The sequence below is a fragment of the Melozone crissalis genome, unplaced genomic scaffold (genome assembly GCF_028551555.1).
Source record: "Melozone crissalis strain CALT ecotype California unplaced genomic scaffold, PUWL_Pcris_2 ptg000042l_1, whole genome shotgun sequence".
Lineage (NCBI taxonomy): Eukaryota > Metazoa > Chordata > Aves > Passeriformes > Passerellidae > Melozone > Melozone crissalis.
In genome coordinates, this window is record NW_026535820.1 from 38,581,674 (window position 1) to 38,597,646 (window position 15,973).

Sequence of the window (15,973 nt, forward strand, 5' to 3'; positions counted from 1 at the left end):
TAGTTTTCCGGGCCTTTTTTGCAGCCATTAGAATTTGGACATGCCATGTCTTTGATCATAGAATCATATAACTCTTTGGCTTGGAAGGGACCTTAAAAATCATCTCCTTCCAATACCTCTGCCATGGGCAGGGAGAGTTTCCATTAGACCAGGTGTCTCAATCCCCATCCAGCCTGGCCTTGAACACTTTCAGAAATGGGACATTCACAGCTTTTCAGGGAAATCTATTCCAGTACCCTCACAGTAAAGTATTTCTTCGTAATATTTCCTCCTAATATCTGTCTAAACCTATCTTCTTCTAGTTTAAAAACATTGTCCCTTGTCTTGTTGCTATATGTCCTTGTGACAAGTCCCTCCTGCATTCTTGTAGCTCCCCTTAATATAGTTGAAGGGTGCTATAAAGTCTCCTTGGAACCTGCTCTTCTCCAGGCTGAACAACCCCAATTGCCTCAACCTGTCCTCACAGATGAAGAGTTCCAGCCCTCTGATCATCTCTCGTGGCCCTCTTCTGATCTTGCTTCAGCAGGTTCAAATCCTTCTTACGCTGGGGAACCCAGAGCTGTATGCAGCCCCCCAGGAGGGGTCTCAGGAGAGAAGAGGAGAGGGAGAAGAACACCTCCCTCACCCTGCTAGCCATGCTACTTTTGATGCAGCCAAGGATATGATTGGCTTTCTGGGCTGAAAACACACTGCCAGCTCATTTTGAGCCTCTCATCAACCAACACCCACAAGTCCATCTTCTCTGGGCTTTTCTCAATCCATTCTCTACCCAGACCGTATTTGAACTTGGAATTTGTCTGACCCAGATGCAGCACCTTGCACTTTGCCTTGTTCAGCTTCATGAAGTTCACATGGGCCAACTTCTGCCTGTCAAGGTCCACTTGGATTGCATCCCTTCCCTCCAGCATCTCAACCAGACCACAGCCTTGGTGTCATCAGCAAATTTGCACTCAATCCCATGCTCTGTGTAGCTGAAAAAGATATTAAACAGCATTGGTCCCAATACTGATCCCTGAAAAAAAATGGCTTCAAATCACATGGAATTATGATAAGTGGAAGAACTTTGGATGTATTCTCAGTCTCGTGTCCTTAGCTACACTGAGTGAGCAGAGTTTTCTCAAATTATGTGAAACTCTACCAGCAACACTATTCTATGGATAGTTCAGTGCTTTCAGAGATGGCCCAGTTTGCCCCAAACTTTTCTCGATATACAAAATTATGAAGATTTATTTAAAAACAGGAATCAACTTCTCCTTTAGGAATTTTTCAGACTGACCATTTTCAGATTGAAAAATTGAGCAACTAACTCAGAATTGCTAGAATATGCACTTAATATGTGGGATAGTCTGGTACAAGCTCCAGTTCTAATTGCAGTTGGAAGTTGGTACAAGACTGTGGGCTATTTTGCAGTCTATGTCCTTCCTTCCTTTTTGTAGCAGTTCTAATTTTAGAAAAGATATATGCCTGTGTATGCCTGTTATCAAATAAAAGGAGAGACATTATCCCAAGATATTTAGAAAATTTATACATTTCCAGCATTCTGTTATGATTTTGGGTACATGCCACAATCAGTAAAATGTATTTTACTTTCTTCATCATGCATACTTGTTTCACATAAATTCTAAGGAGAAAGAATGTCTTGAGCCTGAGGAAAAATCATTTATTGGATTTTGTTCATTTAGTATTAAAAAAATGGACAATGGCCAAAACATTATATATAGAGAATGACCATTTTTAATGTCTGTAATTTTCAGAGACTTTGCCAGGGTATTGGCAGCAATATAGAATGCTTTGAAGCAAGGCCACTATTAAAAATACAGTTGTTGGAAACATTTGATAGTGATTAGATTGTTACCAGCGTTTGAAGCCTAAATGAAGGAGAAAATACAATAACAAGATGAACAACCCTGAGAAAGGATTTCTTCCTCAACTGAAATCATTAAACTCTGAAACCTACCTTTTCAAGGTCCTTCATTCTAATCCATTATCTTTCATTCCCCTTTGTACTACAAAATTGTCAGTTTGATGATATATTACACATAACAATGTCATTACATTGGCATAACATGACAACTGGGACTCATTTGAACTTTTAGAAATTTCTAATCCCTAAAATAAATTATGAACTGATGACATTTCAGACATAGAAAATAAGTCACTTGTTAGAAAGAATAAGGTTCTTTATGTGTTTTGGAGAATTACACTTTTCTGAGACATTTTCTTTTTTAGTTTATTTTTTTTTCTTAATGCATATAATAAACTTACCAGGAAATATAATCCATAGATGTCCTTAAGCTTCTTGTCCTTAGGTTTACTGAAGTAATGAGTCCTCCTGTAGACGACAACTCATCTACATCAAATCTCATCACATTTTAATTCAATTTCCTGGAACCAAAATAAGTTTACCATAATTTTGATCAGAAAAAATTGTTAACTGACCTCTTAACTGCTCTTACTTTCGTTTTTTTTTCTTACCTTTAAAAAATTTTGGATACTATTTCTCTCTTCCTTCTCTGTTGAACTGTTTTGATTCCTGATTTTGGGTATTCAGTGAGACATATAGCAGAAAGGCAATAGCAGACAAAGGAGTTTGGGATCAATTGTGACCAGATGTATGCAGCCTCATGTTTCCAGCCTGCCCAGCAGCTCAGTATGCAAGCACAACCCTTGAAATGCTGGCATGTAACCATAGTGCCTTCTGGTCAGTCACAACTTTTGAACTAACAATTTACAGAAATAGGAGATGTTTATCTTGAATCTTCTAGGCATATTTCCCTACTGAAGGAGAGCCTATGCAGATAGTTTCCAGGAAGAAAAGTCAAGGAAGGCTTATCTCTTTGTGCTGTTGGTGAAGAAGGAATTCTGTGGATCAGTGTCAGGTAGAAGACAGTTCAATTCCTCTGAATTGTTTTCTGGAGCAGTAACTTCAACAAGGATATCTTGTCTCTGGAGTTATGCTTGGATGCTCTCTGACATTTGGAAGGCTGAGAGTGTTTATCAGTTTTTTGCATGCTTTGAAAGCTGCAGAACTTCTCTGGAGCTTGCTGGTTGCATGTAGTAGTCTGTTTTGGGACAACATTTGAATGTGATTCTATAGCTTCAACCACATTTGCTCTCTTGTGAGAAGAGGTGGTCAATGGATTTCAGAATAGTTACCAACTTCATGTTATTATTCCGGTGTTTTGGTTTATAGGAGATTGAAAACTGAACATGAAGCTGGAAGTGCAATTGTAGATATTTTTAGGGTCCTCTGCAGCTAGAATTCTGATGCAAACTGTGTGCCTGTTTCTCTTGCAAGCTACTTTTTAATGAAGCATGCTGTGGATGTGTCTTGTACTGGAACATAAACATAACTGATGGCTCTATCAGGAAATGTGTATTTTCTGTACATTATAATAAAGTGACATAAAGGATAGCCAATTCTATTCCAAATGGTTGTGACTGTGCCTCCTACTAGGTTTGAGGGTCATTTTTAGATTTTTAATATTATTATTCTTGCTCTGTAGTGGGTTGTAAAGTTCAGCAGACATAAGGAAGATTCAAATTTTTAGTCTCTTGGCTTTACGAATAAATATAAAATGTGTTTTCATTTTCATTTTGCAGCAAGTATTTTAAAGCTTCTCACAGTTTTTCATGATGATTCAGCTCAGCTTTACCATTTTGCTGAATTAGCACAGTTAGTAAGGAAATAGCACTTGTTTCAATCAAAGCCCATAGTCTTTCAGATTTTGAGATCTGCTTGAAGTAGCTGTAATGTGTGCAAAAAAGTGAAAATGAGTGGCTTTACGGATGCCTTCAGCTTGAAAGTTTTTACCTGGTGCTGGAATAGCTTCAACCTACTTTGCCTATAGGCTGCTTGTCCTGCAGAAATATTTCCATGGGGAAACCATATTCTGTGTAGTCTCTTCTAATGTTTTCACTTACATGCTACTTTTTTGCAGGTAGCAGCCAATATATTCTGGTAATGTGTGGGGTATACACTTCCTCTTTTTTTTGTTTTGTTTTTTGGAAAGGACATATGCAAAAGTTTGGCTAAAAGTATTCATTTTCACTTGAGAAGGGATGATCCTAATATCACTCTGGTGTTTTAACATGCACTTTGTGATGATACATTGCCCACTTTACAGTTTAAGGGATATGTGAACAGATGCTCCAGTTGATAGCCTGAAGTATAATGAAGTTTTGTCAGAGTAGGTTGTTATAGAAATAAATGCATTATATCAAGTGTTTCTTCCATTCCATGTTACTTGAAACTGAAATAAAAAATGTTATTCCAATAGCATTCTGTTAGGATTAAATATCTTAGACGTAGACAGAAAGTCATAGAAGTCTTTTTTCTTCAAATGCCTGAACAAATATATATAGCCCTGTGGATTTTTTTTAAATGCAAAGGTTGGTACATACAAATTGGAAAGAAGGGTATGTAGAAGAAAAAACAATGTAGAAGATTGTAGGAGAAACTGTTCCAAATGAACATCAGGTTGCATGAGTTTAACTGAACTAGAAGGTTATTTCCTTGTGTTGAAACACTAAAAAAATCTTTCAGTACCATTCTTCAGGGATCTAAACTTAAGTTCTATCTTCCTAAAGGCAAAAATCCCCCAAATCTTATATATGTAAACCAAGTATTTTTTCTTTGAGTAATTTAAATCTTAAATAGCTATTTAAAGAATATTTATTGCTTCAAATTTGTGACAGGAAAATAAAGAAAAAAAAATTAACAAACTCTCTTATATTGTGGAAGAATCAGTAATAGGAATATTAATAGTAATAGTAATCAAGTAAATAGTATAATAGTAAGAAAGCAAAGTTATTAAACATGGACTTCTTTTATCTACCCCTTTCCCTGCATTTATATTCATACTTCTGCTGAACCTTGGCTTCTTGCAGTTGATATCTTCAGTTGGACATGCAAGTTTTCAGGATCCTGAGTGTATTGAAAAGAGCAATATGATGTTAATGGCAACTGCCTCTCCCTCACTGTAGGAGCTCTTTTGGGTCATTTCTATGTTCTTCTAACATATGATGCAAACTTTGCTCTTTCTTTGCAGGTCTGTAGGTCCTTGTTAAAGCTGAATTTACTATATAGAAAGCACATTGCATATACTGGGTACTTCTTGCTTTTTCCTAGTTACTCTTCATTCCTTTAATTGTCCGTAGTTAAGTTTACAGGTCTAGGCTCTCTAGAGCCAACCCTGGGTCACTTCTCTTACCATCCCATGCCTGGGGGATGCTTTTAAAGCCTCCACTGCCATACCAAGCCTGTATTTCTCTGCTTTACACTATTATGTCACAGCCATGAATATTTTGTTCTATTTGTTGCAGGAGTACGTACAGGATTACAGTTATATAACACAAAGTTGTACAAAAATAAAGCAGACACCTAGTTAGACTTTTGTAGCTAAACAATCTAAAACAGAGTTCCAGGCACGTCAAGAAAAGTACAAAGAAATCCTGACAAAGTCAATTTCTGAGTCCTTGCAACATCAGTACAAACCATATGGCCTAGTCTTTGCAATACTGTGTTTAGTGGGCTATGGGGTTATACTGCCTTCTATGTAGTGCATCTGGAGGGGAAGAATGCAGTTTATGAATTCCAATAAAGGATTCAGAGGCTACTCTTTTCATATTCTGAAAAGACAGAACTCCTTTGCACATTTTTAAAGTCCTTGGGTTGTTTTTGTTTGTCTTTCTGAAGTTTTCCTGAATTTTTTTTACTGAGATGAGATATATTTACCACCAAGCAGCTTTTGTTTCCTTAGCTGTGGCATTCATATTCCTTACTTCCCTTCTGATTAAGGTGCCTCTTGAATTTATTAAGCTGCTATTTTTTTATATATATGTTGCATGTGAAAAAAAGTCTTCTGTGTAATATTAATTACACCATAAAATCCATGACAAGGATTGATTTTATATTTTTTTTCCTTATTTAAAACATTTTAGAAAATAAATAAGGCAAAAACCATGAATTTTTCTTTTAAAGGATGGAATTGACCAATTTGTATTTACAAGCCTGTGTATTCACAGTGTACACACCAAATCATAATATTTCCAGTATTCGTCAAGTATTCACATATATATATAAGAAAAAATTGTGTGATTCTTATATTTCACAATGATTCATGCAGAGCTGAAATGATTTGAAGTTGAAAAGACGCATTATAATTTTCTAACTCTCTCAATATTCAGTATTGAAATACACATTCTATAATCTGTATTGAAAATTCACTATTTTGCTTGTAATTCCACCCAAAAGATTAAGAACAGTTTAAGTGGTCTTGGTCATCTATCTCTTTAACAAGAGGGTATAACCAGAATAATTGCCGTAAGGAGAGATGGTTCTCAGCCTCAAATAGAAGAGCTGGACATTTAGATGGAAATAGCCCATTATTTATACTTTTATCTCAAAACATATGCTGTAATTAGATACTTAAAGACAAGACTGTGTAATTTAAAACGCCACAATCAGTACATGAGTTACTCTTGTTTGTGAGAGAGACTTGTCTTAATCTTGAAAGCTCATCTAGATTGCAGTACAGTGATGTGTATCCTGCTGATTCAAACACCAGTTGTCTCTGTAACAAACTTTCCATACCCACCTAGGTCCTTGAATTGGTTTAAGTGTCTGAACTGGGGGCGGAGGAAAAAAAATAAACAAATTTATATATGTACACACACACACACACACACACAAAGATAGATAGATAGATAGATAGATAGATAGATAGATAGATAGATAGATAGACATACATAGATACTAAACCAGTGAGTATTTCCTTTAATTTTACTGTCACCTAGCAGTGGATGGATGATTTATGTGTTTTCCTCAAAAACCATATAAATATGTAGTTAAATGCTTGAGCAGCCTCACTGAATGTGGGAAATAAAGTAATGTTTGCAAATTTCTGGGTGCAGCATGAGAACATACAGACCTTGAGGTTTGAAATCAAATCAAATAAAACATCATATTGTGTTATTTAGAGCTACTGTCTCCCTTTGAAGGTAGTAATTTTAAAGCATTAAAGTGACTTAGCTTGCTAGCCCTGTTTTTCTACACCTTCTTAAAAGAAAGCTTGAAAATCCATGTTTAAAATATTCTAAATGGCATTTAATTGTGCACATTTTACTGAATAATTTATTACTGTTAAGCTCCCTCCCCTAAATAATTTCAAAGACAAAACATCAAGGACTCTCATGTAGGGTTTTTTTTAGAGCTAAAGGGTTCATCATCTCTCCTTCAGCTTCCCCATGAAATCTGACTTTTTAAGTTGCAAACAAGGTGGATGAAAATGTTATTAATTACTGAAAAAAAAATTGAGATCTATACCTGCTTTTATAAAACATATTCAATTTGCTGTTGTATACCAGCAACCACCTGTATGCAATAAAAATAATAAATAAGAAATAACTTTTCAAAAGAGCATATGATCAAGAACTGCTATAACTACTTATTCTGTTTGACTTTGAGGAGATGTTCAGTAGATGGCTTACATAGTTAATTCTGTTTGCCAGATTTAGGTGAGCTAAAAAAAAACATGTATTAAAAACTGAGACTTTGAATGGTATAACCTTGTACAGCATTTTATCTTACAAGAGAACTTCTTGTCTGAACACCTAGATTTCTCCTTAATGCTGCTTTTATGAGTGAATTTAAATCAGTCTTTACTCTGCATGCAATGAATTCAATTTTGTACTGAATGCTTGAATGCCTGTGGCCAACTCTTTTTTTTCTGATTTTTGTTAGCATTCCATAGATATTCCTATTTTTCACATTTATCTTTTTCCTTTTTGTTCCTCTTAAAAAAAACCAAACCAAAAAAAACCAACAAGCACAACATTAATTCTCCTATGATCATGCTTTGCAGAGTAGAAGAGTGAAGGAAGTTTTTGAATGCTGGGGATTTATTTTGATTTGTTTTTATTCTGGAGTGCCAGAAATGCAGTAGGTTGCAGCCAGTCAGATTATATTCTATTACACAATTTCCCTGGGAGTCTTAAGTGCCCACTGGGGATCTAAGAGCACTCAGTGAAGGAATTGTGTGGAGTTGTGCTGTGGCAGCAAAAAGGAATAAAAGATGCTTTGGATGCTGTAAAGTTAAATTGACCCCCACAGTGACAACCACCAGCAATAGATAAGGTCGCTGAAAATTTTGCCCTTTTACAGAGCACTGAATCTTTGACCCAAGGTGAATCACCCTTCCTCTTTATGCAAGCTAAAGTTAAATTTGACCTGGGTAATGGAGACACTGACACATCCATGGTGACAGAAGCTAGTCTTTTCACCTTTTTGCATGCGTACTTCTCAAGTAACAGCCACCTCAAATTGCAAATGCTTCTAAGAATAACTTTTTTCAGTGATGTCCAAAGCATGCTAAAATTTCCTAGGCAACCATCTGTGAACATGTGTCAAAATCCACATTCATTTTAAATAACGATGAAGGACTTTGTGGACTAGGCACTAGATTTCGTGAAAACTGTTCAGGGAAACTTTAAAAGTGAAAGTATTTTATCAATATATTTATTGCAAGGAATTCAATACTGCAGATTATAATTTGTATTGTAGAAAATCCCAGCTAATGCTCTTCAGGAGCTAATATTTGATTTTGGTTTAGGCTACAACTGATTTCTTTAACCCTTTTGATTTTTCATAGATCAATTTACAAGACATGAACCAAATATTAAAATCATAGTCTATTGAATGACTGAACAGATTGCAAGGGAAGAAATAAAATTAAAAATTCTCTGCCATTAAATATGTTGTGTAAAAACTTTAATTAATTTTAAGCTAAAAGTACTTTAGAAAAACTAGAAACATTCTTGATTTTCACTTAATTCATCATTATGGGCCTTGCTTGATAAAATATTTTATAGCTAAACTTTATGTATATCTTGAACTCCTTATTCAGCTAAGCACTCTGGCCTTGCCAAATTGAGAGTGTTGGTACCCTGTAGTCCCCAGTCCTGGAAGATATTTCAATTCTTAATGCTTATTGATTTTATTGGAGGTTATTCGGTGGCTAGAGTGTGTTTTAGTGTGTTTACAGGAAAGCCATGTTGTTAAATTAAAATTGCACTCCTAAATTTTTGCTTAGAAGCAGTGTACACAATATTTTACGTCCAGTTTAGTAGGTCCAGAGACAGTTTGTGAAGCTCACAGCTGTTCATCAGCAGTTGGATTGTTTCATTGGTTAATGTATTTTGGGGTAGAGCTAAAATAAGTACCAGTGAAGAGGCACAGTTTTTATTTTGACTCTTCATTTTCCTGCATAAATATTTATCCTACCTTGAGCAGGTGCATTTGTGTTTTATGCATTTGAGGAGTCTATCCTGACTTTATGTCAAAATGTTATGTGTTGAGTAATTGCAATGTTGTCCAAACTTCTAAAAAGTACCCTTAAATAAATACATTCATTAGTATTTTAAACTTTGCATTATGATTTTCGAATCTGTACTTAAAATTAGGCCAGTGAACCTTCATTTTATTGAAGTAGCAGACCATATGGTATCATATAAGTGGTACAAAAAATGGTTACAAAAACATCTCATATTCTTTATCATGCTCAACATGCTTCTTCTGCCTGTTTCATGGCTTTCTAAATTCTGTAATTTACCACAGTATTTTCCACTAGGAAATTAGTTTAAAAAGCTATATCTAATATAAAGAATTTATTTGTTAATATGAATACACATTTTTCTGAACTGCATCATAATTTAAGGGTAGCGTTTTAATCACATAGAAGTTTCATTACTAATTAATAAGTTAAAATACAACTATAAATTTCAGATCTGCACACAAATGTTCAAAAATATTTTTAAATTACTTGGTATTTTTGCAATAGAGTAATCTAATCACTGTTTCAAAAAAATCACAATAGTCTTCAGGATTTATTGAAATTACGTAGAGAATGGAAGTGTTTGTCATGAACATATGTGCTACATATAAAATACTAACTATTGGTTGCTCTGTTTTGTGCACACACATATCCTGCTTATGAATATTTTTTTCTTTTTGTTAGTTTTCTTGGTTTTATTTGTTATATTTGATTGTTGTTTTGTTTTGGGGGGCACTTTGACTATGGATCTGCTTAGTACTTTCTGACTAAGTAGATTAAACATATAGTTGAAAACCAAAATGTTTTTATTTATGAGTTTACATTTATCTGTTAAACACAATTAATTAAAACAACACAACACGGGATTTGGACAGTGTTTTACATTAAAGAATTTGATAAATAATATCAAAATCCTTTATTTATATAATATAGCATGAGTGTCAGGATCTATCTTGACTTTTTAGAGAAGGCTAATGCAGAATGGATATTGAAATCAGGAAAATATTTTATTTCTTAGTATAAATCTTATGATGTGGTGGCAGAAGGAAATGATGATTCGCTTTATGATGGGGGATTAAATTTGTGTAAAATGCTTTTCAGACAGACATTTTATATTTTGAAATTTAAAAGTGATATTCTTTTTGCGTATGACAAATAATATGAAGATAAATAGATTAATTCAATGTTAATGCACCTGTGTGTAGAAAGTTTCCTAAATATATGAAGCTATTTAGGGAATGATCATTTGCCACTGTTAAAGTAGGGGGGAAAGAAGTCTTATGAAAGTTAAGCAAAGAATTTTTTTAAAGAATATTGTTAAATCATGTACTAGGACTAGTATGTAGCTGTAATGAGAATACTTAATAAATTATGCTTGGAGTTTTAAGACAGAAAAAATACTTGAGACCACTAGCAGGAAGAGTTTACTTAAGCTTTAGCCATCTTTTTTCAGTTCCTTCCCAAGCCAGCGCTACAGTTGCATGCTGACTTCTCTATGTTCTATTTCCATTTTTGCTTTGCATCTTCTGAACACCTCAGCTTCGTCCATCCCAAGGTTCACATAGTCTTTTCTTCTGATTAACTTCTGCTTACAGTCATCAAAGAAAAATCCTTGCCGAGGATCCATAGGCAAATCCTTGCCTTTTGCAGAAATTTTCTGCAAAAGGAATTTTGTCACATAGGAAGTGTTGAGATAATGCTCTTTTGTCCTCAATCTCTTCAAAAGTGAAAATACAGAACCTCCTTTGTTCTGATTGAAAATTGTTTCAAAAATACCTTTGTATACATTAGAATATTTTGCTTGAGTAACATTAATACTAAACTGTATGTTAACCAGGTATTTCTGATGACTGTCTCTTTTATCTCGTTCTCCTTTATAGCTCCTGCTTTCTTTTGCCCCAACAAAATGGGTAGGTTACACTGAACACATGCCAATTTTTCATTTCACCCTGATTTTTAATGGAAATATTCTGTAGAAAACCCCCTCCAGAAACCTCTTTCAAATAATGGGTTTGGATGAAACAGATTTTTCTTTGAGGGGGACATTCTATAAATGCAATGTAGCTAGAGTATATGGAAATTCCTGTGGAGATTAAAAAAGAAAATAGATTCTCAAGTCTGGTTATGGCCCTTTGGCTCCACTGAGACTCTGTAAATGACTTTATCCAACCATAAATAACCAGAGGAACATTTTCCTGCAGGCACATCTGTGCCACTGATGAGCCATTAGTTTTTCCCCTTCGGGTCCTGCGCTGGTAGGAGGCATGTTGAGAGAGATGTAGCTGACCTTCATCACTCCAGATGAATCCTATAGTGGGACTGGCTTCATTAAAGACCAGTGTCACTAGCATTACAGTGGCCATGGAGCAGATTGTCAGATGAAGAATATCTGCTCTCTAAAGACCATCACCATTTTTACTGAGTGAAAACTGTGTAGTTGAGTCGTAGCTTAATTCTGAATACTTCTATGTGCAAGAGTTTGTGGCTAGTCTGTAGCTTCAGTTAATTCCGTACTTACTTGCTCAGGTCATTCTCAGTAAGGAAATCTGCCACTTCAATATTACTCCATGAACGCTTGAACAATACGAGTTACATTTATCAGCAAAGACTGCTGCCTAATGGAGACAATCAGGTTTTTTTTTACGTAAGAAATCTTCAGATGAAAATGGAATTTATGCCTTTGGCTGCCTCATATGAGATTGATTCTGTCCACTTACTTTTCTAAGAGCTTTCTGTCCTTCCAAAACTGTGATGCAGAGCAGCATATGCTGAAACACTGTGCCAAGTGGCTCACAGCCGAATTTGCTGTTGTTCCTTTTTCCCCTGTCACAGTACTGAAACCGTCCTCTCCCAGACAAATGAAACCATCTATCAGCATGATTGATTGTGAAGTTCCCCAAAACATAATTCTTTTGAAATGTCTTTTTGCTAACCAAGGAACCCTCTTAATGGAGTGCTAGGTTAATCTGAAGGAGTCTGCTGATAGATTTTGCTTAGCTGTCTTCATTCTCCAGCCTTCCTGAACTTTGTCAGATGTGTATTTTGCAATGATATTTCAGAAGTTGGACATTTAAGCTATTTTCTCTCTGCTTAAAGGGAGTCTTTGGGGAAGAAAACAGCCAGTTAATAGTTTGATTTGAAATCTGTATTCCATAATACTGCCTGATGTTTTCGTCATCTGACCATTGACTATCAAAAGAGTGTTAACCTCTACACTGTCAAGACTTTCTCCAGTTACCTGAGTTTTTTCTCAACTAGGGTGTCCTTGAAGATACTTGGTGAATCAGGTTAGGTTAGAATATGTAGTAGCCCCTCAGAAATAGTGTAGCAATAAACCTTATTTTCACCAAAAGTTAAAAGAGCCTTCAAACTGTTGTCTCTGAAAGTAAATTACCTCAGAATCTGCAACTGTAGACATTTTGGCTGTATTCTTGGGGGAAAAGATTAATCAGCCTCATAGCACTGCAAATCCATTTTTGTTTGAAGAACAGAAAAATATAAAAGTCAGATGAGCTAAGAGAATCCCTGAAAAATAGTTTTGTACCAAGACAAAGAGTGTGTGTGAAAGAGCAAAATGGTGAAGGTTTCTTTTAGATCTTGGTAAGAAAGATCTGACAACAAATGGCTCAATAAAATAGCTGTTTTAATAAGATAGAGTAAAAAGAGGAATGCAGACAGCACGTAAATCTTGTATCCCCCAAGAGGCTGGGACTCCTGCTTTTATGCAGCATTGGATTGACCCCAAATATGTTTTTGCATTACATGCTGTGCAGATCTTATTTGTGGATGCAAATTCTCTTTTTGGTCATTCAAACAGTTATATAAATCACTATTTGACATACAATAGTTTTCCAGTCTGAATCACTAGAGAGATACTTTTTTAAGATCTAGTACTGTCAGGAACAAGCTAGAAGGAAGCTTGTAACTCAATATAAACTGGTAGAATTAGTTTTTTTGAAACACAGGTGTTCAAGTCAAAAAGCTACAGTATACAGGAAAATAGTGTTTTATATATTATTGAAGATTTTATGCATGAGGAGAAAAGCAGTTTTGAATTCCCTATGGTCTAACATTTGAGAGGTTGTGAAAGGAGGGTGTGATTTTACTTTTTTTAGAGACAATGACAACCACCCATGATTTATACGTGAAGTAAAATTTTTATAGAAAAGGCTGAAAAGCTTTCTAAAAACCTGTATTTATTGAACTTTAAGTCCAAATTTGATTCTTAAGCTAAAAAGCTTCTAGAATTTCTCAATAAAATCTGTTACAGAGTGATTCTTTGCTAATGCCTGCTCAATTAGCAAATATGCAAATATGTCCTAGAAAGCAGGTGGACATAATTTCATACTGCGTTGGTGGTTTTTAATATTTATTGTAAATTATACAGAAAATTATCGACCACTAGTTGGGAACAGCCTGTGTTCATAGCAGGTCATGAGGCTCCAGCTTTCACGACCACAGCATATGCTGCACACTGGGGAACTTGCCCAATGACCTTCCACTCCTTGGCATTGTAGTAATTGTGATTGCTGATCTAGACAGTATCCTACTTATCCTCTGGTTCATTTTAAGTGAAGATTGCTTTGAATGATGGCACTGAAAACACATAGGAGTCTTTTTAAAATATTTTCTTTCAGGATCGTTGTTTCGATGTGATACCATATTTCAATAAAAAATTGCAAAATACTCTAAAATCTTCATTTCTGAGCCAAAACCTTTTTTTCCCCTATAATTTATTAGCTCCCCATGATTGTATGCTTCTTTTTGGACCCACCACTTGTTCTGAGGACTTTGAAGAAACTCTTGTGAGAGCTGTGCTCCTTCTCAGTGTCACCATGAGTATATTGTCACTACAGGCTGTGCTTGCTTGTTGACTGATACTGTGAGTTCACTTTCATGATTTACATGTGGACTTATCTATGTTGTTTCCTTTCTATACATTCAGAGATACATCATCTCACATATCTCATCTCAGTTTGTCATCTGCACACAAGCCCCCCTGTGCTAAATGACATTATAAGGATGTGCCACCTACAGAGGAACGACAGGGTTTTTTCTGTGCTGTGCAGTATACTAAGCTGATTTTTTTGTGGGTGAAATGCATGACATCACATCTTCCCTTCACAGCCCTTAAAGCTGATATGATTTTGCCGTGTATATGAAATATATAATGTATACCTTATATACACAATCATCCTGAAAACCTGAAAACTAGTTTTTACTGATAGGTCATATATGTTAATTAGACCATGGAACCATTAGATAGGGACATTAATTAGAGAGTTAGAGAAGCTTTAGAGAACATTTTAGATCTTTCTACCCTAAGTGTGTTGAACTCTTAAGAAAAAATGCAGTATATTAATTAAAATTTGGTTTGACATAACACATGAGGCAGTTGTTACTTTTACCAGCTTGAACATCAGCTTCTGAAATTGCAAAACTATTATAAATTTGTGGGGTCTTTCAACCTTGCATATATGTAATGACTATTGGTTTTTACAGAATTTCTGAATGGGAAAACACACCATCATGAGGGGTCCTGAGATATTGCAGTTGCTCTGTGATTTATCCCATGTTTGTGCAGAAACAGTTCACTAATCATTATCTAAAAGCTCGTTCTCCTAAACGTTACACAACCTTTTTCATTTGGTCAGTGCTTGTGGTTCATATTTAGGCAGTTGTTACTAGCAAATTATGTTGGTATTCTAAAAAGAAAGTCACAGAATTCACAGAATGTAAGTCTGTAGGAGTGGTAATAAACACCAGAAAAAATTAATATATTCCAGTAAAAATTTCCCTATCATGCCACAGCTGTTAAAGGAACATCCACACGGAATTTTCTCTCTAGAAAAACAGGCAAAATTGTCAACCACAAAAGAAAATTTTCCTTCTGTTCTACAGAATTAAGTGCACCAGTTGAATAGATTGATGATCACAAGGGGAGTGCAAGACCTAAGAAGCAGATATTAATTTATCTACTTACCCATAACATAATGCTGACGACGACCACGATGGCCTTTAGTGGAATCTGGGTATGATGGTGCTTCCTTCACACCAGGATATCCATTCAGACTGGGGGTGTCTTCTATAAAAGAGTAGAAATTCTTCCAAGATAATTACCAGAATAAGAATCAGTGTTTGGGGAACCTAACTCTTGATGGGGAGATTCTTTGAGAGTTGGTACTCTGATTCAAAGAGTTAATTTTTCTTCACAGTAAAAATGCAAAAGTATGTAAAAGAACCTCATATGAATAGATCATCAGAAGACTGCCAGAGCTTCTTGTCTCTAGAATTAAGAATGTTGTCACATTGAATAGATGTGTCAGAGCTGTAATTCATAGTCAAATCATTTACAACAAAGAAAGAGGAAATGTTGTCTATGGATGCAACTGATTAGCAGAAGAGCAGTTTTAAGCAAATATATAAATTACATGCAAAGCTTTTAGAAAAAAAAGTTTTGAAAACACTTTGTGCTTCTGTGTCTAAACTTTTTCTTTGTCTGAACTGTTTAAATGTCTTCAAATGCTTGCGATTGTGAAGAACTTGAGGAAGGGAAAAAGCAATCTAGTTAATTGTTCTACAGCCTATGCTTTGAATAAAGCTTGCTATACATTGGATATTCATTGTGACTGTACTGAACA

The 15,973-nt window shown here is 35.2% G+C and overlaps 1 long non-coding RNA gene across 1 annotated transcript; it reads right to left on the reverse strand.

The window, feature by feature from the left end:
• Positions 1-380: 380 nt before the first annotated feature.
• Positions 381-15,555, reverse strand: LOC128942708 (uncharacterized). Its single transcript, XR_008483634.1, has 3 exons — positions 15,316-15,555; positions 2,266-4,253; positions 381-971 (listed from the first exon to the last, which is right to left on the reverse strand). It is a non-coding gene; the product is annotated as an uncharacterized LOC128942708 (long non-coding RNA).
• Positions 15,556-15,973: the final 418 nt, after the last annotated feature.